Here is a 25,762-nt window from a genome sequence, read left to right as displayed (position 1 = left end):
ACCTTTGCAGTAATTCAGATAAAAACAAAACAAAACAAAACACACCTTGAAGTTATTCTTGACTCCTCTGTTCTGCTCATACCTGATCTCTGACTCTTTAGGAGTATCTGTTAGTTTGATATTAATAATAATAATAGCTATTGCTTACTACATGCTAGGAATTGTTCTGAATGCTGTACACATATATTAACTATTTTAATCCCCACATAATCCCATGGGTTTGACACTTTCTCATGCCCATTTTACAGATGAAAAAACTGAAGCACAAGATGTTAAGTTAAGGTCACAAGTTAGGAATTAGAGGAGCCAGAATTTAATCTAGACAGTCTCATGCTAGAGTACATGCACTTAACTATGACCAAGATGGCCATAAAGTCCCCTCCACTGCACTAAACTTCAGACAGGTTTCTTCTTGACCATAGGTCCCTTACTTCTCTTTTCATAGAGCATTTTCTTCAGCAAACTTGTAATTGCACATTCTTTCTCTACCTCTTTGATACGTAGATAAATTTTCTCCCAGGTTTTGGCCAGTTTTACAACCCAGGAGTACCTTTCTCAGAGATTGGGGAACCATCCTTTTGAAATGTAATCATAGAAGGTGATAGTGTTTTATCCCCCAGTCTCTGTGGGAGGATGGGAGCCTAACTGTGATAAGTAACAATTAGAAAACACATATGACCAAATCATAGTTGACCAACTTCCTCTCTAGGACATTTCCACTAGCTTGTCTCAGTGCTTACACTTCCTTTTTTTTTTTTTTTTTTTTTTTTTTTTAGCAGAATTGAGTTCAAGCTCTCTCTCTTGTAATAGCCTTGAATAAAGTCACACTTGCCTGTTTAATTTGTCCAGTGCAATTTTTCTTTGACAAATGTCATGCTATTATTTCAAAATGTAACCTGAATACAGACCTTCCTTGCCATCTGCACTGCAAATCACTCTGATCTGAGGCACCATCGTCACTCTTGGATTGATCTTCCTCTGAGTTCTTTCCTCCCTCAGTCTCCTTCAAAGCTGATAGAGTGATCCTGTTAAAACAAAAGTTAGCCATTGGATTCCTTTGCTCAGATCTGTGTCATAGATTGAACTATGAGCCACAATATTCTAGTGAGCCCTTGTATTCATACCCTTTGCCTTGTGACTTTATATTTCCTCCACTAGAGGTGGAATGCATCCTCCAGCCTCTTGACTTTGGACTCAGCCATGTGACTTGCTTTGACCAGTGAAATATTAGTGGAGACAACACAAGCAGAAACTCGAACTGTCTTTGTGCATTTAAACTTGCTCCCATGTACCTCTAGTATCGCTAGAAAAAAACATGCCCTGGGTAGCCCATGGGTCCAAGGAGCATAAGAGAACCTGGAGCAGATCTGGACCAATCTTTATCTTGGGAGGAAGCTCATCTGAGACCAGATTAGATCAGCTGACAACACAACCAAATAGGCATGAGTGAGAACAAATGGTTGTTTGCTAAGCTAGTAGGTTTAGAAATGATTTGTTACACTGAATTATTGTGACAGAAGCTGATGGATAAATCTGCCAATGCCCCTCTCCCTGCCTTACCCAGAGCAAGTTGGCCTTTAATGAGGTCTTGTGCTGCTACCTCTCTAAACTCCTCTCTTGTTCACATCTCTTTTACCTGCTCCGCTCCATCAACACTGATGCCCTTGTTCCTCCTCAAACAAGAAACAAGCTTGCTCCTACTTCAGGGCTTTGCATTTGCTATTGTCTCTGCTTAAAATTCTCTTCCCCCTGGGTATCTTCACAATGCTTGTCCTCAACTCCTTTGTATTTTTACTCAAAGGTTACCTATCACTGGGACCTCCCTTGCCCAGCCAACTTACGATTTTGGACCCTTTGGCATCCTGTTTCCCTTTCCTTACTGATTTTGTTTGTCATTTGAATTTTTTTTGAAGGTTTATTTATTTTTGAGAGAGAGAGAGGGTGACAGAGTATGAGCGGGGAGGGGCAGAGAGAGAGGGAGACACAGAATCTGAAGCAGACTCCAGGCTCTGAGCTGTCAGCCCAGAGCCTGACATGGGGCTCCAAGTCATCAACTGCGAGATCATGTCCTGAGCCGAAGTCGGACGCTCAACCGACTGAGCCACCCAGGCGCCCCCTGGTTTTTTATCATTTGTTACCATCTAGCATATTTGTTGCCTTGATTCTTGACTGATCTTCCATTACAATATGTCTCATGAATGCAGATCTATTTTTTTCAATGTTATATCCCCACCACTCAAAACAGTGAGTGGTGGACAAATACTGGGTATAAGAATGAATTTGTATGAATGTCTTTCTATGCAAGTCAGGGTCTGTCTGGTCCCCAGCTGCCATAGACATTCTTTCCTCACAACTGGGACTACCTACCCACTCTTGCAGGCTCAGTCTTATGTTGGCTTCTCATATTAAATTTGGGGAGAAGTAAGCTGAAGAGCCATAATTCAGCTGGAAATTCAACATTAAGGTATTTGGTTTGACTGTTAATCCTTATATCCTGTTTCTTTAAACTGAGCTTCTCATTTATGCCATGCTAGCCACTGGGTTCTTGTCATATTTCCCCAACTGAAGTATCCCTGATAAGCCAGGATTTAAGCAGTATCTTGTTTTTCTTCACCTCCTCTGGCCACTAAAGCTTCTCCCTACCCCGCCCCCCCCCCATTCCTATGATGGACTTCTGCCTTTAAACCAGCATAAAAAGGCAGAAGGGGATTGAAGAGGAAAGGGGGCTAGTCAGAGTTTCCTTGGTTGCTTCTGAGTGAGGAAGCAGATTCAGCAGTTTACTAGAACACTGATGTTAGAATAGCACAGATTTTGAGAGCAGTACCAATTTTGTGTGTTTAACATGAGTCAAGTACTTTTACATACACTTTCTTGTTGATGTTAATCCTCATAATGACAAAATGAAAGGTAGCTTTATCTCTGTTTTATTGATGAGATAACCAGCTCAGAGGGATTAAGAACAAACCCAAAGATCACAAAACTAGAGAGCAGCTGAGCCAGTATTTGAACCTAGAAATTTCTTATTTCAGTCTCTGTTTTTTTAAAGCAAATCACAATTGTTCTAATCAGTTCACATTCAACAATTGTCCTTTCTCTTTCCCTGTCCCGCAATTGTATTATTTGATTGATTCTTGGTTTCATCCATCAGACTATAAACACTATCAAGAATATGGAATGTGTCTTTACCTCTCCATTTCCTTTTTACTGCTGCCAAGGAATGAACACAGTATTTCATGAAGTAGGCACAAGTAATTATTTCTTACCCAGAAGTAAATGTATCTTATAGCATATAGACAAATATTTTGTATAAAAATTATTTTTTTTTAATTTTTTTTTTTCAACGTTTATTTATTTTTGGGACAGAGAGAGACAGAGCATGAACGGGGGAGGGGCAGAGAGAGAGGGAGACACAGAATCGGAAACAGGCTCCAGGCTCCGAGCCATCAGCCCAGAGCCTGATGCGGGGCTCGAACTCACGGACCGCAAGATCGCGACCTGGCTGAAGTCGGACGCTCAACCGACTGCGCCACCCAGGCGCCCCTAAAAATTATTTTTTAAAATTTATTTATTTTTGAGAGAGGGAGAAGAGCGTGAGAGGGGGAGGGGGAGAGAGAGAGAGACACAGAATCCAAAGCAGGCTCTAGGCTCCCAGCTGTCAGCACAGAGCCCGACGCAGGGCTTGAACCCACAAATGGTGGGATCATGACCTGAACTGAAGTTGGATGCTTAATGGACTGAGCCACCCAGGTGCCCCTTTATGGGTAAATATTTTAAAGATATATGTTATATTTCTTGATTTATCTTGATTAAGGCTACTATTCCTAAGCTCCCAAGAATGGAAATCAGTAGCAATCATGGCATCCTTTCCTTACGCTTTCATCATTACAAACAAAATGTATCATCGTTACATTTGATGTACATTGATGTACATCAATACATTACAAATGAAATGTATTTTTTTCTACTCTTGCTTTACCACTGTGCTATCATTATTACTTTTAAAAAAAAAAATTCTAGAATGTTGAGTCAGTAAGTGCAGGCTCTCTAGTACAGGCTGCTGGCTATCTAGCCCCTTGACACATAAACCATTCAACTAATTTATTACTAGGTATTAAAGTAGTCTCAGTTTTGTATTGAATGTGATAGTAGTTTTTACAAATTTTCCAAACTGAGAAATTTCCAAATACAAAGAGTTTCGATAAACACGAATTACTATTTATCACTGACTCCACATATGTTGATTGGGTCATTATGAGTTATTGGATCATAACTAACAATTACTAATAAAATAATAAGATAATTTTAATTATCTCATTACTCAACATTTTAGGCTTTTTTAAAAAATGCTGCATCACATTTAGATTGGTGAGTCTCAGTACCTATAAACCGGTCCTCGAGATTCACTCTCACTGATCTGACTTTCTGTGAGTCCCACCAAACATTCAAATTCACTCTGTGCCTCTTCTGAATGCCTAAAAAGATGTGAATATAAAAATGAATACTTCATCTTGGATAATTCATTTTGGATGTTGGGTTTTGCTTGCTGCAGAGAAGCTTTTTGAAGTGTCTTACGTGCCTATCCTGTACAATTTAGTCTGCAGATAACTGTAATATGGGAAGATATCAAAAGTGAATGTTTTAGAGAAATAATACCTTTTTTGAACAAGTCAAATTGCCTGTCCTTGACGCTTTTTATCCTTATGGCATGTCAAAACACTTCAATATTCACTGACCTTTCAAAGTTTGTAGTTCTAGCTCTTTTAGGGAGCTTTTGAAATTATGTAATACTCTGTACTACACTTTACCTTTTGTACTTGTAATTCATGTGAATCATGTTCGCTGCACCTTATTTTTCCTTTTATCCATTTACAAGCTATACAGTGAGATATTTCAAAATTTTAACCATTTGAGGAAAAAATTCAAAATAGGTCAGTTACTTGGAAGGAGAAACAATGAGATGTTTAGTTCTTATTTCCTCTAACCTCTCACTTAACTGGTTGATGGAAGATTGGAGTTTTCATTGAGAAGGACGCTATCTGGGCACTTCAGCAATATTACCTGCAAAAATGTTTTAGTACTGTAGATGAACTCAGGTGAAGGATTCTTTGCTACACTTAGGATATGCCAAATTAATTGCACACCGGTTAATCTGTGATTTGGAGAAATCATTATTAGTTACAACACATTGCTTCTTCGATGACAAGAATATGTGTGTGACATTTGCTGTCTGTGTATCTCAGTAAATACATGCATCATAGTGCATTTGGCAGCACCTGAGAGAAATGATACATTTTAAAGCAATTCTATAATGTGGCACTATAAATGTCTGCAGGTGTTTGTCTTTGGAAATGTTGCCTAGTTACTCCAGCTAATTTCTTTGCATACAGCACCCCCTGCCTTCAGTAAATGAAAAATAGATGTACAAATAGCTTCAAGGCAGTTTTGTTGATGCAACAGTTGTGATCCTTCAGAGACATTTTATGTCTTCAGTATAAAACATAAACTAAACTAAATAAAGTGTTCGAAATAACGGAGAGAAACAGGGAACACCCAGAGACAAAGACAAATAGAGAAAGAAAAAAGAGACGTGGAACAAGAGTGTGGGAGTGCTTTGTGTATCTCCCTCTTACTAAGCTGGCTGGTGTGGAGCTGAACAGGTAGCACTAATATTCAATCTCTGGAAACATTGGGTGGATGCAGAGTTCATCTGTGGCATCTCTTCGCATACCATCAAATTCATTCACTGAAACAATGGCCTTTCTTCTCCCGGCCATGCCACAGTGACAGACAGCTGCAATTAGTAGCTGTGGGTAGAAGAATATGGGATTAAAAAAATCAATGTTTCAAGAAGGAGAGATTGATGCTGACACTTTCTTTAATGCCAGGGGACCCGCAAACGTGGACCAATATGTGAGAATGCTATCATCTTTTTTTTATTTTCTTTAAAGGCATATTTTACAATGATTCTAAATGGGAGAAAAAGAAAAGTGTACTGTGAGGAAGAAGAGTTGTATACATGAGTGGTGGGGGGAATCCTAGGGAGATCGTATCTTCATCTAAATGGTAAAAGTAAGGTGCTTCCTGCTTCTCCCCCTCTTCAACAATGTGGGTGGTATTAATTGTTCTTTTAGTGTCTTTAGCCCAAATGAAACACCAGAGTGCTACAACAATGGAGTTGGAGATCTGGTTGGAGGTAGCAGAAGGACATAGTACGACTTTCTGTTCCTTGCCCATGCTGTCTCTCTTGGAGGCAATAAACACATAGTAAGCAGACATCAAGAGACAGAGATACAGAAAAGAAAGATAAAGACATGGAAGAGAAAAATAGGGCTAGACTTAAAAAAGAGAGAGAAACAAAAAAGGGCTAAGTAACTATTTGATACAGGAAGGAAATGCAGGCCTGGAGAATAGGCAGTGCTTTACGAATAAAGCATTTGGAAGGAATGCTTTCATAGTCAATGTGGCTTTCTCAAAGGTACCCAGTCATTAGCTGCTTTGCAGCATCAAGCAGCCAAAGATAGAACAATGAATCCAAACAGGAACTAAAGTTTTGTTTGACATTACCTCTAGCAAGAAGTAGTCAAATGGAAATCAATAAAAGTGTATGCTATTATAATCCCTGAAGCCTTTTCTGCAGTGTTGTTTGCTTAATGGTTTCAAAGCAATCCAAATTGATAATTCTTAAAACATGTATTTCACTGCCACTTACATTTTTGACATAGCTTTCTACTAGATAAGTTTATTCGATTTCTTTCTTAACGTTGGTCTTCCAGAATCATTACGACACCCTCCCTGAATGCTCTGCCTGGACTGCTCCCTCTTTCATTCCCCCAAGCACCTGGAACTGGCCTCTATTTTTGCACATAGTGTCCTGCCTTGCAATCATCTGTTTCACCAAGGTGAGTTCTTGTGACATTATCAATATGGGGACATAGGTTATTCCTGACTGCACTCCCACTCAGAGGATGAACAACTGACAATGATTCAGGAATAAGACACCACTGAGAGAATCCTACAACAAAGAGTGTGGCTAAAACACAGAGACCACGACAGACTATAATAGAAAGTTGAGAGAACTGGCTAAACGTTGACCGCATTGCCCTTCCCCCATGCCAACACAGTATAACAGGGAAATGTCTCCACTGAGCTCTAGTTTCCTCCAAGAGGAAACCAAGAACCCAAGGGGGACAACTGGCCTCAGGAGGATGTGCTGGACTCATTGATGGAGAATCTGACTATGAAGGAGAATGGGGGAAGGGCTTGCAACAACCATCACACAGACCTAAAGAGACCAAATTTATATCTGCAGTTCTTAAGTATTAATCCCAATTAGAGATTTTGCTCATCTGTAGAACCAAGTTGAGGGTGCATTCTGTTCAGGGAACTCTGCAGAGAGCAGATCTGGCTGATTCAGACCCTCAAGCAAGAAGTTTCACTGGCTCCAGAACCCAGTTTTCCCATGCCCAGGCAAAGTGGTATGTCAAATCCCCACCCACTGTGAAGAGTGCCTTTTAGCACCATCTGACTAAAAGAGTTAATAAAAACTCCTTAGAGCTGTGCGGCCCAGTGGTTCTTGAGCTGAGAGGCAAGTGAGCAGAACTGTTTGTCCCAGAGCAAAGCCATTACCAGGCATGGAGTGTTCCCATGTTATGCACAGGCAAGGAGATTAATTCATAGCCAAGACTGAAGGTAGGTCCCTGCCCCTCCCACCAGAAGGTGTATTTTGGAAATTGAGAATTGCCTAGAGAGGACTTTCCCCTTCCAGCCTAGGCAAAGGATCTGAGACAGCCCCACCGGCTGTGGAAAGTATTTTCCAGCTCCATCTGACCTGTAGGGCTGGAGACAATTCCTGGAAGTTGTGTAGCCCAGCGGCTCTCAAGCTGAGTGATGGATAAGCAGAGCTGATGGTTTGCAGAGCAAAGCAAGAGGCCTTATTTTGTCAGGAAACTTGGAGTATGGGTCAGCTTGAACTAAGACAACAAAAAGCTTAACCTGCTTTAGAGCTGTTCCTTCCGCTGCACCTGGGAAGGAAACCTAATTCATAGCCCTGCTCACTGCTTAATACAGCCTCCAGCCTGTCCAACCAAGAACCCTAACCAGAGATCACAGGAAGCTTCATAGATCATTCAACAACCCTATGTACAGTGGCACTTGAACAGAAACTAGAGCTCATGGCTTCCCTCACCCGCAGAGCAAAACCAGTGGCCTCACCTGACCAAGGAATTTAATGCACAGTCTAGACTGGGTCCACAGTGAAATGTATAGACCCTTGGTTTTGTTTTGGTGCCCTGCCAGGGCAGGAAAGTTAATTCATACTCTCATCTACTACTGAATATCGTACCCAGTCCCAACATCTAATAAACCTGACCAGAGAATCTAGGCAATCATGGAGCCCATCTTAAAGCCTCACTTGTATAGGGAACCAAGCCAATGGTCCTATCTAACTGTTTTCAGCCAGTGGCACGACCACCATCTCTATCCTCAGACCTCAAACTGTTGCCTTGCCCAAAAATAGACCATAGGAGCAGGCCCCAGCTGCCTAAAGACATCACCAGCAGACATTCACAGAAACCCAAGTTGAGCTGATAGATGAAGAACTGTCTCTGCCACTGCAAACCTATAAAATTCTGGAAGAGGAGCTTGATTATTCAGATTTGCAGATACCAACATGAGGAATGAAGGATCATGAAAAATTGGATAAAGATGACACCACCAAAGGAAACTAATAAAGCTGCAAAAACTGACCCAAAAGGAATGGACATCTATAAACTGTCAGAAAATTAATTCAGAATAATTCTCAAAAAAGTTTAGGGAACCACAAGAAAACACAAACAGACAACTAAACAAAATTAGGAAAACAATGCATGAAGAATGAGTTCAACAAGGAAATACAAACCATCAAAATAAGCAGAAACTTTAGAGTTGAATAATATAATAACTGAACTGAAGAACTCAATAGAGTTTTAAAAGTAGACGTGAGCATGCAGAAGAAAGAATCAGTGACCTGGAGGAGAGGTTATGGGAAATAACCAACTCAGAAGAGCAGAGAAAGAGAATGAAAAAGAAATAAAGAAAGCCTATGGGGATTATGAGACACAATTAAAAGAAATTTAAAAGGCAATGTTTGCATTTGGGAATTCCAGGAGGAAAAGAAAAAGAGAAAGGGACAGAAAGTATATTTGACACAATAATAGCTAAAAAAACTTCTTGAACCTAAGAAGAGAAATGAATATTCAGATCCAGGAGGTCCCAAAACTCCCAAATAGGTTGAACCCAAATAGGACCAGACTGAGACATGTTGTAATTAAATTGTCAAAATTGAAAGACAAAAACCAAAATTTTAAGAGCAGTAAGAGAATAGAGAAAAGTTACATTTAACTTATATGTTAAATGTAAGGCCTAAAACTATGAAATTCCTAAAAGAAAACAGGAATAAAGCTTCTTGACATAGTTCTTGGTAATATTTTTTGGATGTGACACCTACAATACAAGCAATAAAATAAAAAAATAAGCAAACTAAAAATATTCTGAATGACAAAAGAAACCATCAACAAAATTAAAAGACAATCTACAGAATGAGAAAAAAATTGCAAATCATTAACCTCGATAAAGGGTTATATTCAAAATAAATAACTCATACAACTCAAGGACAAAAAACAACCCAATTTAAAAGATGCATAAAAGGCCTGAAGAAACATTTCTCCAAAGAATATATATGAAAGGCCAATAGCTACATGAAAAGTTCCTCAACATTACTAGTCATTAGGAAAATGCAAAATAAAACCATGATGAGATAGCACTTTGTGCCTATTGGATCGGCCATCATCAAAAAGATAGAAGCTAACAAATACTGGCATAGATGTAGTGGGAAAGGAACTCTTGTGTGCTGTTGGTAGGACTGTAAATTGGTTTAGCCACTATGGAAAAGAGGATGAAGGATTCACAAAAAAATAAAAATAGACTACCTCATAATCTAGCAATTCTGCTTCTAGTAATTAACAAAAACATTAATTCAAAAAGATATCTGCACCCCATGTCATAGCGGCATTATTTTCTATAGCCAAGAAATGAAAAAACCTAATCGTCCATCTGTCCATTGTTAGATAGATGAAGGGATAAAGCAGACATGTTTTATCTATATATCTATATCTATATCTATATCATCTATATCTATCTACATCTATAGATATAGATACATAATTCAGTAATGAAAACTGAGGAAATCCTACAACTCATGACAGCATGAATAGACCCTGAAGGCGTTCTGCTAAATGAAATAAGTCAGACGGAAAAAGACAAAGACTATATGACCTCACTTATACGTAGAATCATAAATCAATCAATTAACCAACCACTGATTAACCAACCAGCAACCAACTGACAAACTGACCAACCAACCAAACTCATATGAAAAGAGATCATACTTATGGTATCAGAGGTGGAGGGTAAGGAAGGGACAATTGAAGGAAGGTGGTCAAAAAGTAACAAACTTCCAGTTATGAGATAGTACTAAGGTAGGAATGTACAACATGATGTCTACAGCTAACACAGTTGTATGACATATAGAAAAGTTGTTAAGAGAACAAATCCTAAGAATTCTCATCCTAAGGAGAAAATCCTTTTCTTTCTTTTCTTTGTATTGTATCAAATAAAAAGATGAATATTAGCTGAATCTATTGTGGTAATCATTTCACAATACACGTAAAGCAGGCAATTGTGTTGTATACCTTAAACTTACACAGTGATGTATGTCAATTATTTCTCAGTAAACCTACAAAAATAGTGAGTCCTTATGGATAAGGTCTGAGTCTTACTATGCTTTTTATCCTTATGAATAGATACAGTTAAGCGTTCAATCTATGTAGGGTTTTCTTTCTCAAGGTTAGTCAACATTTCAATGTTGTTGTTTCCTAAAAAACAGCATAAAGAAATATTCAATATAATTTTCCAGGGCACCTACATGTTCCCCTGATTTTTTTGTTCCCTACTCTCCCACTGTGGCTGTCCATTTTATAGCTCTTTATGTTACATTTTAGTTACCATGGGCAAGTAAGAAATGAATTGAATTTTAACTGTGATGAACTGCTAGTGACAGAATAAAAGGTCATTTTAAAGTTAAATGCTAATATTATCTTTTCTCATTATTGGGCACATTAGGTTGTCTAAATTTTTGTCTAAGATGTTTATCATTATTAGTTATTCAAAAACAATGCACAGCTATTCACTCTACAACTGATGAGACAGTAAATCTTCTAATGAAAAGGCTTCAAGCCTGACCATTAAAAAGATACTTAGTTTGAACTCCATTAGCAGTAATGAATGTGTTCTTTGACACATGTAACTTTCAAACCATACTCATATTTCACAAGCTAAGCAATTGGACACATTGGTCACAGAGACTGAAATGTACTGTCTGCCAGTTTAACCTATGAAGATGAAATAAAAATATCACTTACTATTTGGTTTATTGAAGACATATGGAGGCTATTTACTTTAAAAATATTTTAGCATAATTAATTCTCAGTTTATATTAGCATGTATACATGTTAACATTAGATATTATTAATTGGCCATCTATGTTTGCTAAACAAAGAGCTTCATGTTTTATAAATATTATTACTAAATCTCAAAACTTCTGCAAAGAGGTCTAGGAGTTGTTAAGAGCTGCATTTTTTTTTTTTCATTTTCCATTTATAGACTGAGAAACTGACATTCAGGAGTAGGAAGTGACCTGCTCAAGGACATTTACTAGTCATGCTTCCTTCTACTGGACAGAGTTAAAACCTTGACTTCAATGCCAATAATTCTCCCACTGCAGCCATGGGCCTACTTTCTTCTTTGTTGGCTAAGAAAGGTCCTTATGATCTTCTAGGGCAAGGGCTCTGGAATGCTGATGTATCCTTATCTGCAGAACATGAAGGAGCTTGGGCCAAGGGGGATTGTGTGGTAGGAGAAGGCAAGAGGTGTGAATTTACCTTGGTGGTGACAGAAAGCGGGGTTGGGGAGGTTGCTCACAGTCTGTGTGGTGAGTGGAGAGAGGGTTGAACTTGGCACCCTGAGCACAGCCACACTTTAGGGACATACAACAAACAAACAAACAAACAAACAAACAAAAACAGCTGACTTCGACTAGACACAGATGAATGGATTCAGAAAGCTGATAATTAAAAGCTAAAGTTACTATGACGTTAGACTGCAGTTAATATTGATATGTCCACCATGTGGAGATTATAGTCTTCATTCTCTTATGTTTTATGGTACAGAAATAAAGGAGAGTTTTTAGCCAGTGTACAATATTGTTTATCTTGTTTAGGAAAAACGGACAAGATAAAGAGGATATTAAGGCCATTGAGAGTTGACCATGATGTGTTCTTGATGTTGTGGCTCAGCAGAGGGAGGCACCAGCACAGCTCAAGTTTGGATGCAAGTTTCACTGGACCTCCATGCTCCACACCAGTGCCAAGGTGTGGGTTATAGGAGTATTGTAGTAGGGGAAATGCTATTAGAAATTTTTTTATAATGTTTTGGGATTGTGGGGCACCTAGATGGCTCAGTTGGTTAAGTGTCCAACTCTTGATTTTGGCTCAGGTCATGATCTCATGGTTCAGATAGAGCCCCAAGTCTGGATCTACACTGGCAGCACAGAGCCTGTTTGTGATTCTGTGTCTCCCTCTCTCTCTGCCCCTCCTTGGCTCACACACATGTGCACACTCTCATATGAGTGCTCTCTCAAAATAAATAAATAAGCATTTAAACAAACAAACAAAATGTTTGGGGATTCCTTTCCTCTTTTAAGGCTCAAGGAAATAATTTTCTGTACATTTCCTATGTCTTCATAATTAAGGAAGGGCTTCTGTTTCACCTCAACTATAATTTGGATACAAGTGGACCCATATATTTTTACAATTGTTCAAATACAATACTGCTCAATTCTGGAGAGTGAGAACAATTTTTCAAGACTAATCCCCAAAGAAAACCAATAGCCAGCATTTACTAGCAAAGTTGTTGTTGGCTGGTTGAGGGGAGGAAGACAAGGACAGGTGGGAGGTTCTTGACCCTCTCAGCATCAATTATACTCTTCCATTTCCTCATATCTCCCACCTAATCACCACTGTCTCCTCTCCTGAAGCAAGCCTTTGTCCAGAAAGGCAGCATATGTTACACAAAGATGCTATGACTTGCTTTTTATTTTATCTCTCTGAAGTTTGAGTAAGTAGCAAGAGGAACCGTAACCATGGATACAATGACAAGCAAATGCAGAGAATGTGAAGTGGAAATGACAGGGACTCAGGGACGTGATGAACATGCACTTGCAGAGTCTATGATCATCAGATGGAGACCTGGGTCTCACCAGAAATGCACTCTGTGCTTTAGAAAAGCAGACTTCAGAAACTTCAAAGAAAGGGCTTCTGAATGCAGGTGGTAGATTTAACTGTGCTTCTGATCTGTTCCCTCCATAAACCCCATTTAAGTGACAGTAAACAGATTTTTTTGTAACTAGACACAAACCCACAAGGATGGAGGCAATAGAGAAGAAGAAACACCAACAAACTTTTAGAAACTGCGAAGAAATATGCAAGTTCTAACTAACCTGACAGGAAAAATAAAACAAAGCAAACCAAAACTGTAAAGCCAAACTCTAAATCAGCAATGATTGGGAAGAGCCAAGCAACAACTCAATATGTACATGCAGTTTTCAGATGGCTCAGGAACTGGGAGCATCAGGTACCACAGGATACCAGCGAGGAAGAGTTAACCTACTGAGAATTGATTGAAAGCTTTTAGAGAAACTGGACTCAGAATATTTTTCAGTGCCTATCTGACCATTTGCCCATGTCTTGTCAGACACAGATGCTTCATTCTTTGGAGAGGTTACAACTGAGGTTTTATAGGCTTTGGCAGCCCCCCGTGATTAAGGGTGGGGATACCACTCCAAAACAAAGAAAATAAACATATGCTGGAAGGTGAATGTTCTATTCCACTCCCAGTCCCACTTGTCTTTTCTGCTGTTGGGCTCCAAAATCATTGGCTGGCCATCATCCCTGCAAGCAAAAGATCAGAAGATTCTTCTCTGTGAGAATCTAACAAGCTCATGTAGAAATATTTCATCATATTTTAGTGCTTCTCCAACAAAATGGCCCACCATGTCAACAAATGACCTTCAGTGATATCTGTATTTACATGCAGTACCCATAGGCTCAAAGTTGCCAATTGAGCTTTTACTCCTTCACTCTTTAACGGCACAGAGAAGCAAAGATTACTGAACTTGTGAGAAAAGTCTGCTAACATGAGTTACAGAAACCAAAAGAAATGAAAAGATAAAGAATCTTGGAAGGAAACCGATGCCATGGAGGAGGAAAAAAATCTTCAAAACTTTGTTATTAATAACATCATAGAAGTAAATATATTTCATCCAAGAAAGAAGTGGACATATTAAAGGACATATTCAGGGGGAAAAAGAAGAGCTCTGGAAAATAACATGAGGAAAGAAATTGAAAATTGAATAAAAAGTTAGAGAAAAAATGGAAAAAATCTCCCAGAGTGTAAAGTGAAAAGATGGAGATAAAAACAGGGGAAACAAATGAAATTAGAAAAGCAGTTAGGAAAACTCAGTATCCAAAAAGTAGAAGTGCTACCAAGAGAGAAAAGGAAAACAAAATTGTAAATGACATAATTCAGGAAAATTTCCCTGAACTTAAGGACATAGGTTGCAAGATTAAAAGATCCCATTGAGATCCTAGAATAATTAAAGAAATGCAACTCACATTAAGGAGTGTTGTTTCAATATCTCAGAGCAATGGTGTAGCACTGAGTGTGGTACAAACATCCAGAGAGGGAAATGGTTATTGAAAAGGGAAAGGGATCAAAATGGCTTCAAATTTCTTAATAGCAAAGGTTGGTGAATTGAAAGGCAATTGAAAATTGAAGGTAATTGAAAATTGCATCCAAAATATTGATAGAAAATGATTTTCAGTCTAGCACTGTATGCCCAAACTGTCAGTTAAATGGTATAGAGGAATAGAGACATTTTTAGGTATACATGATCTCAAGATATTTACCTCCCTTTCCCATAAAATTATTTTAAGATATGCTCCACAAAAAGAAAGAGAAAGGAAACCAACACATAGTAAGATACTAGGTAAACCGAAACAGTCACATAAACCCTGGAGAGAAATTAAAATATCCTCCTCTAGGGTGATGGTAGAAGGGAATCTCAGAATGACAGGTATGTACTAAGCAAGGACAACTTGGTCTGAAGCAGTGTGGCTCAAAGTAAATACACTGAGGCCATCAACACCATATTCTCTGCCATTTTGTTGACTTTAAAAACAATGTTTGTTTATTTTTGAGAGAGAGAGACAAAGTGTGAGCAGGGGAAGGGCAGAGAGAGGGAAACACAGAATCCAAAGCAGGCTCCAGGCTCTGAGCTGTCATCACAGAGTATGACGCTGGGCTCGGACTCATGAACTGCCAGATCATGACCTGAGCCGAAGTCAGATGATTAACCGACTGAGGAACCCAGGCACCCTTGCTGCCTTTTTATTTGAATGAAACTACAAGAAAATGTGCTCCAATTGGAGAGAGAGTCAGCAGGCGGAGGGGGGGGGGAGGGACCTAGAAAGACAAATAACATCTATCATATGGGTAAATAGATAAAACAACTAGGAGAAAAGTATAGAGTTCTTAGGAGAGCAGCAAGAAAAGTTCCATAATAAGAGTCATTTAGTAAGACTAAAGAGTAGAGAAATCAGACAGAAGAAGAGGTCTCTAGAAGGAAAGATTACAGGGGTGCCTAGGTGGCTCAGTAGGTTGAGTGTGGTTCAGGTCATGTTCTCAAGGTTTGTGAGTTCAAGCCCTGCATCAGACTTTGTGCTGACAACTCAGAGCCTGGAGCCTGCTTCAGATTCCGTATCTCTCTCTCTCTCTTTCTGCCCCTCTCCACCCATGATCTGTCTCTTTCTCTGTCAGAAATAAATAAACATAAAAAAAAGAGAAAAGATTCTTTAAAAATGTTGGAATTATTAGGTTACATTATGTAATTAATCTTTTGAAAAATACTTAGAAGCTGTTTGAAGATGTGGAAAAAATCATAGAAAGCTATGCAGATTACAAAAAGATATCTATTAGCTTTAGGAAAAAGCAGTAAATGAAAAGTAATAACAGCACACAATAATATGTGAATTATACATTCAAAAACATAGTAAAGTAAAACAACACTGATTAAACAAAAGCTGTCACTCAACCATACGGAAAGGCAGAGGGAGGGGAAGCAAGGGTGATGGAGACGATAGACAATTAAATCCTCCTCTGTTATAATAATAAGTCAATGGATAATATCTAAGATCAAAAGGAACTGTATAACCTTGCAAATAAATAAATAAATAAAATATGTAGATAAATGCCTAAATGTCAGATGAAACAGCTAAGAGTCCAAAGTTGCCACCTCCAGAGAGACGACTTGGGAGACCAGGGTGGGAGGGTATACTGGGAAAACAAACAAACAAACAAACAAACAAACAAGCATTGTTAACATAATCGGGATATGCTACAGACAATTCATACCAGCTTCACCCAAGTTAATTGTTCTCATCTGGTCCCTACTCCCAGTCCAGTAATGGTTGCTGGTTGCTTCAATTAGCCATGGTGGGAGTGTTGACACTGGAGAATTCAGGAAATGCCTCACATCTTTATTCCCACCTCCAACACCCCCAACACACACCCCCTAGAGGGAACTGGTCATTAAGCGTTTAAGTGTAGTCTATTGACTATACGCCTACTTGACTTTTATTCATAAATTCGTAAAACGTGTAGCTCAGCTAATAGTAACTAATGAGTAATTTTATAATAATAAAACATTAAAACATTCCAGGAAAATATTTTTATGACCCTATATTCTAAGAGTCTTAAGAACATTGATAACTCAAGAAGACTTGAAGACGATACAAGTTATGCTAATATAATCACACATTATTCCAGTGAGGAAGAAAAAAAAGGCACTTAAATTAATGCAAATGACAGGGAGCTTTAGATTCAACTCAGAAGGTTTAATGATCTATACAAATGTTGGAAAAAGGGCTACAAGATCATGGCTGATTATGTGAAAGATCCACACTGTCAAGAGAACAAAACGAGTTTAAAAGAAGCTCAGGCTTACTCACAAATTTAAGTTAAACACGAATCTTTTTAAACCTGTTTATGAAGTAGGAAAATAAACAGAAGAAGAGTAGGATGTCTTTTTTGAGATGACACGTGTTAGCATTCGATGGAAAAGGGAACAAAACCGTTCAGCTCCACTATTAACTGCAGTAGCCTTTATGGGGGGAAAGGTCAGATCACCACTTTGGGGATGTTCAGTGCATCTTGCAGAAGCGAAGACGTGAGTGATACTCGGATGTTGTGCTTTGCAACCTGGGACTGGGCATAGGTGCTTCCATCCAAACTCTAAAATGAACACTGTGTCTAACACATAGGCTGTCAGAGAAAATCTCCAACTTTTCCACTGGCCTTTCCCCTCTACTCAGTTCCCTCCTTATCAATTACCTGGATTTCATTAGTCTGTCACATGAGTCATCCCCCTGAGCTGGGATCAGTGTTTTGGCAAGTAGCCCAATTATGGTGATTCAGACAACAAACAGAGAAACAAAAACAGGTGAAATGATCAAAGAGTAAATAAATGCAATTGTGTTTCTGTCTAATGAATGAGAGGAAGATATCGTAGTCTGGGACAATAAAGTTGAATTATTAAAAATACATCTTTAGATTCCATAATTCACACTCCCAGTTAATGAATCTCAAACATGTCCCCATTCTGACTGCAAAACTTTAACAATATTTAACACTTTAGCAACATTTAAAGTGCATTTATTTCCTTTCTGTGTAAGAATCCTCATTTAAAAACAATTTCAGTCCGGTCATTATTGTTAAAAAATTCTCTCATAGTGATAGTATCCTGTTTTTCTCTGAAAAGAATATTTGAGACAATTGCCTTCCTATGTTATGAACTCAATATGGAAACATGCCCCTGAAAGTCATGGAATAGAACAATTATCCTTTGTCTTTACAGCTTAAGTCAATCATATACCGATTCCAAAATGTATTCTGGTGAGACTATGGATAAGTCATAGGTTCGGTCTTCTGTGTTTCAACAAAGCCATTTTACAGGTGGGAACTATCACTGCTTACGATGATAAGACACATTCCCATTTTTTAAAAAATCTATTTTTGTGTATATTACTTTTGCTCACTGAACCATTTAAATTTTTGTTGATTATACAATAATTTGAAGCTTTTCACAAATACATTTTTTCTTACCATGACTCCAAGCTATAAAGGAGTAATTTACATTTCTAGTGACTTGGCTCACCCTGGGTCTCCTGAAAGAGAGCTGGTGTAGCATGGAAAATAGACTCAAAGACGGCGAGCTGAAGGAAGCTCTGGATACCGCAGTTGTTATCACGCTTTGTTATAACTGTATTAAGGTAGTGTTTGTCTCAGTCCATTTGGGCTGCTATAACAAAATTACCATAAACTGGGTGGCTTATTAACAGCAGATTTTTTTTTCTCACTGTTCTGGAGCCTAGGATGTCCAAGATCAAGTCACTGGGAATTTCAGTGTCTGATGAGAGCCCACATTCTGGTTCCTAGATGGCACCTCCTTGTTGTGTGCTCACACGGTGGAAGGGGGTAAGGGAACTGTCTTGCACTTCTTTTTTTATTAGAGTGCTAATCCCATTTTGAGGGCAACACCTCATGTCCTAATTACCTCCCAGATGCCATACCTCAACACACCATCACTTTGGGGATCAGGTTTTTAACATATTTAACTTGGTGGGGAGGGGAGCACAAGCATTCAATCTATCATGTTGTTCTGCAAACAAAGAACTTTATGAGGACAGGGATGTAAATAGCTGTGCTAACGTCCTTTCTGTTAACTGGTTGCATGAAGAAGTATACTAGTACTATATTTCCATGTTATACAGCATGAAGAAAAGACAGAAATATAAGCTTGGTCTTCAAGGGGCTCATGATCAACTTCAAAACTCCTAGAACCATTAGAAAATGTTTATTACACACACAATATGACTAAGTGTAAGGGATAGGATATTTAAGGAAAAAGAATCCTAAGTAAAATTTTTATGCTTGAGGAAAACCAGCTGCCAAGCTTGACCAAACTGAACTTAATTATTCTTATGGGTCACTCTCAACTAATTCCAATCTTTTAGTCTAGTAAGAATATTTTCTGCAGAGAAAATGACTTTATCTTAGCCACACAATTACGTTATTAAGTTTTTTAAGAAATGCTCAGTTCATTAAGAAGGAGACAAAGACAAATATCACTGATTTGAAATTGTTAGTTCAGAATCACATAGTATGAAATTGAAAGCATGCATTGAGTGAAAATTATAAATATGCTAACTACTAAGTGGAAAAAATTATTTGCCTTTAAAATAGTAGTTTCTGCTCACTTAATAAGGCATTAGGAAATAATGTCACAACGGTCCAAAATGCTCTGTTATAGGTTGTGTGGTTATGTTATAAATGTTACATATGCCTATATTATGTGGAGACTAGGCAATGTCTTATGAAAAATTTAATGGTACAGATGGGAAACCAACATAAAAGGCACTTCTGAGAGGAAGCAGAAGGTGGAGAGAAAAACAAGACCCTGAGTTGGAAAAATCTAGTCAATATGCTAGTTTCACATCTTACTAGCTATGTAAATTTCATCAAGGTTCTCAACCATTCCAAATTTCAGATTCCTCCTCCTTCCTTCCTTTCATCCTTCTTTTCTCCCTCCCTCCCTCTCATTTTTCTTTCTTTCTTTCTTTCTTTCTTTCTTTCTTTCTTTCTTTCTTTCTTTTCTTCTTTCCATTCTTTTGTTCTTTCAATTTCTTATCTATAAAATGGGACAACTCTTCTGAACCACATGACTTTTGGTGAGAATGAAGTAACAAATAAAACACCTGCCATAATGTTTAGAACACTGTAGTCACTTGGGGTTAGTTATCCTTCCTCACTTAATGTTAGTGACTTTTGTCTTATGGAATTTAACAAAGCAATATGCACATACTTGTCTAGAGAACTTAAGAGTTTTTATTAATTTCTCATTATTTCTCCATAGAATGGGATGTTTAGAATTGGACAGAAAACAAATTCACTTAATATTTTTTTTCAATTGAGAGACTACTTGTCTAAGAGAAATAAAAATCCAGATCCAGTTAAGGATTATATATCATAGTACATGAGGATTTATTCTGATCATTCACTCTTTAGTATTCACCTCAATGCATATACATTATTTTGTAACACATGTACTTTATTTCTACAAATAGTGCTTTCTTTATCCATTTTTTGATTGTTTTGAGTTTATTAAAGCTATGAACCTTGACAGAAAAACCCAAATATATTTATTCTCAAAGATATTATAACAATAGTTAACAAACTCAAGTTCTTACTATGTATCAGGCTATGATACATACAGAATAATGACTCTGCCAAAGATGCCCATGTCCTAATCCTTGGTATTGGTAAATATGTTAAATACAGAGCAGTTGGGAATTATGGTTGCAGATGGCATTAAGGTTGCTAATAAGCTGACCTTAAAATTAGGAAGGGGTTATCCTGGACTATCTGGGTGGGCCCAATGTAATAACAAGGGTCTTTTAAATGTGGAGGAAGGAGGCAAAAGAGTTAGTATTGACGTAATGTAATATAAGAGAGACAAGACCAGCCATTGCTGGCTCTGAAGATGGGAAGAGACCGGGAGCCAAGGAACGTCAGCAGCAACTAGCAGCTAGAATAAGGCAAGGAAACAGATTCTTCAGAAAGCCTCTAGCAAGGAATAAAGCCCTGCTGATGTTAGTCCAGGGAGACATATTTCTGACTTCTGAACCACAGAGCTTTAAAGTAATAAATTTGTGTTGCTTAAAGCTACTAAATTTGTGATAATTTGTTACAGTAGTAAATGGAATCTAATATACAAGCACTCTTCTAAAATGTTTTCTGTTTATCAAGTCATCTCATTTTAAAAATAGTCATAACTTAGGTATTAGTATTATGCTTTTTTTTTTTTACGGTTAAAAAAAAAGAGCTGAATGCATGGAAAAGTCAAGTAGCTTGCCAGAGTTGGAAAGGACTGGATCCTAGGGGATTTGAACTTGTTCTTTGGCTCTATAACCTTCATTCTTAAAACATTTTAAAAAGAAACCCAAAAAAACAAAACAACAACAAAAAAACACTTCCTCTCTTGATTTAAATACAGTTTTGGGTGGTCCACAGAGTCCCTGATGCTTATCCATAGATGCCAGTGATCTAAAAACTGTTATCTGCCAATCATCAAAAGAAATAATTTTTGTCCCCCCCCCCCCTTAAAGTTTTGTTTACGGTTCAAGAACACCACAGGCATATTAAGATGGGTTAATGTGGGACATCTGGGTGGCTCAGTCAGTTAAGCGTCCGACTTCAGCTCAGGTCATGATCTCACGGTTTGTGAGTTCGAGCCCAATGTCGGACTCTGTGCTGACAGCTCAGAGCCTGGAGCTGTGGATTTTGGATTCTGTGTCTCCCTCTCTCTCTGCTCCTCCCCCACTCATGCTCTATCCCTCTCTGTGTCCCAAAAATAAATAAACACTAAAATAAATAAAAATTTTAAAAGATGGATTAATGTAAAATCATTTTATCATAAATGAATTAGTAAAATAGCAATTTAGCAGCAATATTTAGAGAAAGCAGATTTGGGGGAAAGAGTGGGTATTGTATATGCTTCTCCCTTACCTTGCCTCTGTCTCTCTTTCTGGTTCTCTTTCTCTCTCTTCGTCTCTGTCTCTCTCTCTTTTTCTCGCATGCACATAATATACATTTTCCCAAGAGGAATTAATATGTAAATGAAACAAAGCAATGCCCTCACTAGGGAAACAGACCAAAGAAAGTCTGTCATAGGAAGGTGAAAGTCAAGGTCAGTCAGTTCAGTTTGATTAGAGCCTGTTGTGTCTGAGATGGTTGCAGACTGGACCTTCTACCATTCTCCCAGGCTTCACCTGCCTCTTGCCTAGAGTCTGCACCTATCTTCTGACACCTGAGGATTTTTATTTCACCAGATCGTGAACAGTCTAAATAAACATAAGTAAAAAAAAAACTCAAATATTTATAAGTCTTTTATTTATATTTTCTAATTTTTATTTAAATTCTAGTTAGTTCAATATTGCATACGGTGCAATACGGGTTTCAGGAGTAGAATTCAGTGATTCATCACTTACATACAACACCCAGTGCCCTTCTTAGTATCCATCACCTACTTAAGCCATCTCCCACCAACCTCCCTTCACCAACCCTCAGTTTGTTCTCTATTATTGAGTCTCATGGGGTGCCTGGGTGGCTCAGTCGGTTAAGCGTCCGACTTCGGCTCAGGTCACGATCTCGCGGTCTGTGAGTTCCAGCCCCGCGTCGGGCTCTGTGCTGATGGCTCAGAGCCTGGACCCTGTTTCAGATTCTGTGTCTCCCTCTCTCTCTGCCCCTCCCCCATTCATGCTCTGTCTCTCTCTGTCTCAAAAATAAATAAACGTTAAAAAAAATTTTTTTAAATAAAAAAAGAGTCTCTTATGGTTTGTTTCCCTCTCTCTTTTTTTTCCCCTTCCCCTATGTTCATCTATTCTGTCTCTTAAATTCCATTTATGAGTGAAATCACATGGTATTTTCTTTTCTCTGACTGGTGTATTTCATTTGGCGTAATACTATCCACGTCCTTGCAAATGGCAAGATTTCATTCTTTTGATGGCTAAGTAATATTCCATTATTTATAGCCCACATCTTCTTTATGCATTCATCAGCCAATCCTCATTTGGGCTCTTTCCATAGTTATTTCCACAGGCTATTGTTAATAATGCTGCTATAAACATCGGGATGCTCGTACCCCTTCAAATCTGTATTTTTGTATCCTTTGGGTAAATACCTAGTAGTGAAATTGTTGGGTTTTAGGAAGAGTCTATCAGACAGCCAAATATTTTCATTAAAGACATAGTACCAAAAAAATTTTTAAAGAGAGAAAAAAGAAGTCATTAATTTTCTGCTACTCCCCCTCCTTTAGTAATCTTTTCACCTCTCCACTTTTGAGTCTTCAATGCCATTGCCCATCTTCATGAAAGATGAACCTTCTTTCTTTTGCATAACATTTCAGAAATGCTTTAAATAAAAAGTATACAAAGTAAATAAGAAATAAATAATATCTAAATGTGCTATTTAAAATATTATTTTTATTTTGCTGGACCTATGTGTACATACTTTATTGGAATAATAAAACATGTATTTGGCAACTGTGCTAAAATAAAATACAGAAATAGGAAATGGTTAACTGTACCAAAAATTAGTTTTAAGTTCTATTCCAGGCATTTAAATTCCCATGTGATGGCAGAAACCTCTTGTGACTGGTGAGCACACCCAGTTACCTATTTGGCAGCCCCGAGTCCTGAATGGAAACCAGTGCACTTTGCTGGTAAACCGAGTTACCACTATCCTTCACTGGACAGAGACAAGATGCTTTTCTGTCTGTAAGAGTATTTTATTAACATCATTTCTCTGCACTACAAGTCAGTGACACGTGTTAACTAAGTCAGTTGGCAAACATTATTATGCTTTTTAAATAGGATGTTTCTAAATGACAGTTTCATAATAACCTAAAAGTGCGATAACCCAGGCAAGCCCTACACTAAATTATTAAGTAATACAATGTACCATAATTGTAATACTGTCCATTCCACCCATTCTTTTCCACAGATCCTTCTCCAGACTCCACTTCTTCCCCATACACATATATACATATACTCATGAGAGATGTCAATTTCAAATGCTTTTCAACTTCTTGCCAGTGGAAAATTGCTGTCAGGGAAAAAGGAAATTCTAAATACCTAACTCAGACTACATGAGTTATAATATTTATAATGTAATAGAGTTGTTATTGATTTAAAATTTTTTTAATGTTTATTTTTTTTAATTTTTTTTCAACGTTTATTTATTTTTTTTGGGACAGAGAGAGACAGAGCATGAACGGGGGAGGGGCAGAGAGAGAGGGAGACACAGAATCGGAAACAGGCTCCAGGCTCTGAGCCATCAGCCCAGAGCCCGACGCGGGGCTCGAACTCACGGACCGCGAGATCGTGACCTGGCTGAAGTCGGACGCTTAACCGACTGCGCCACCCAGGCGCCCCAATGTTTATTTATTTTTGAGAGACAGACAGAACGTGAGTAAGGGAGGGGCAGAGGGAGAGGGAGACACAGAATCTGAAGCAGGCTCCAGGCTCTGAGCTGTCAGCACAGAGCCCAAAGTGGGGCACAAACTCATCAGCTGTGAGATTATGACCTGAGCCGAAGTCAGATGCTTATTCTATTGAGGCACCCAGACGCCCCTAGAGTTATTATTTCTAGTAGTGTTTGTATTTTGCTCTTAAAAAGAAAAAGAAACAAAAAAAAGGAGAGGGGTACCTGAGTGGCTCAGTCGGTTAAGCACCCTGACTCTTGATTTAGGCTCAGGTCATGATCTCATGGTTTGGTCCATGGGATCAAACCCTGCTTCGGGTTCTGTACTGATAGCACAGAGCCTGCTTGGGATTCTCTTTCTCTGTCCTCTCTCTCTCAAAATAAATAAATAAATAAATAAATAAATAAATAAATAAATATTTTTAAAAAAGAGAAAAAATGCAAGGGGAGGTCCCAAAGGAATGAATATGTATTGGTGAGATTTCATAAAGCAAATGGCCAAAAGGGCTTGCTTCCCTGTGACTCAGAAATCACACAAACTGAAGTGATCATCTGTTTGTAAAGCATACCTAACCTAAACTGCACAGGTAATATGGGCTCCCTTGTTAGGCCCAACACCTCAAAATTGTAGATTCTGAGCAGGACTGAGTATATGTAGAAAATTTGAAGTACACCACATATTTACTTGATAAGCAAAGCATTATAAAGATACTTCAAAGTAAACAGAAATCATCCATAAGGCAAGTAGAAGGGGTTATTTAGCTGGCAGTAAATATAACAAGAGTTAGTTCCAGGGAGAGAATATCTCTTGATTGGACCACATAACAATACATAAAAGTAGGTAATAGTCATGTATACAACACATGGGATCATTTTATGTGCATTTATATAAGAAACATAGTTTCTGAGGCTCCTGGGTGGCTCAGTCGGTTAAACGTCAGACTTCTGCTCAGGTCATGATCTCGTGGTTTGTGAGTTTAAGCCTCATGTCAGGCTCTGTGCTGAAGAGCTAAGAGCCTGGAGCCCGCTTTAGATTCTGTGTCTCCTTCTCTCTCTCTGCCTCTCCCCTACTCATTCTTTCTCTCTCTCTCTCTCTCTCAAGAATATATAAACATTAACAAAAATTTTTAAAAAATAAATAAAAAACATAGTTTCTTAACACAGAGAATATGGTTCATCACTTATTGGAAAAGGTCGAAAGGCACATCAACACTATATACTGTAGCAATGTATACTGTTTACATATATTTTGAGACCAAGATAAAATGCATATGAATTTCAAATTAAATTTTGTTTTCATTTTAATCAATAATTCTCACATTTAACTAGGTCACAAGGGGGGGAGTCTGTATTAACTGGATACAGCATGACAGGAGAAAATATAGAAGTAGTATGTTTTTTTAAACATGTTTTTAAAAGCATTTAACTAAACCTTTTCTTGACTACAACTTGGTTTCTTTAAAGCTTCCTTTATTTCAGGCTAAGGTTTTATGAGCATCTCCCAATTTATACT

This window comes from Leopardus geoffroyi, chromosome C3, assembly GCF_018350155.1.
Source record: "Leopardus geoffroyi isolate Oge1 chromosome C3, O.geoffroyi_Oge1_pat1.0, whole genome shotgun sequence".
Lineage (NCBI taxonomy): Eukaryota > Metazoa > Chordata > Mammalia > Carnivora > Felidae > Leopardus > Leopardus geoffroyi.
The sequence above is the reverse complement of the archived record's forward strand: the minus strand, read 5'-3'. Positions refer to the sequence as shown.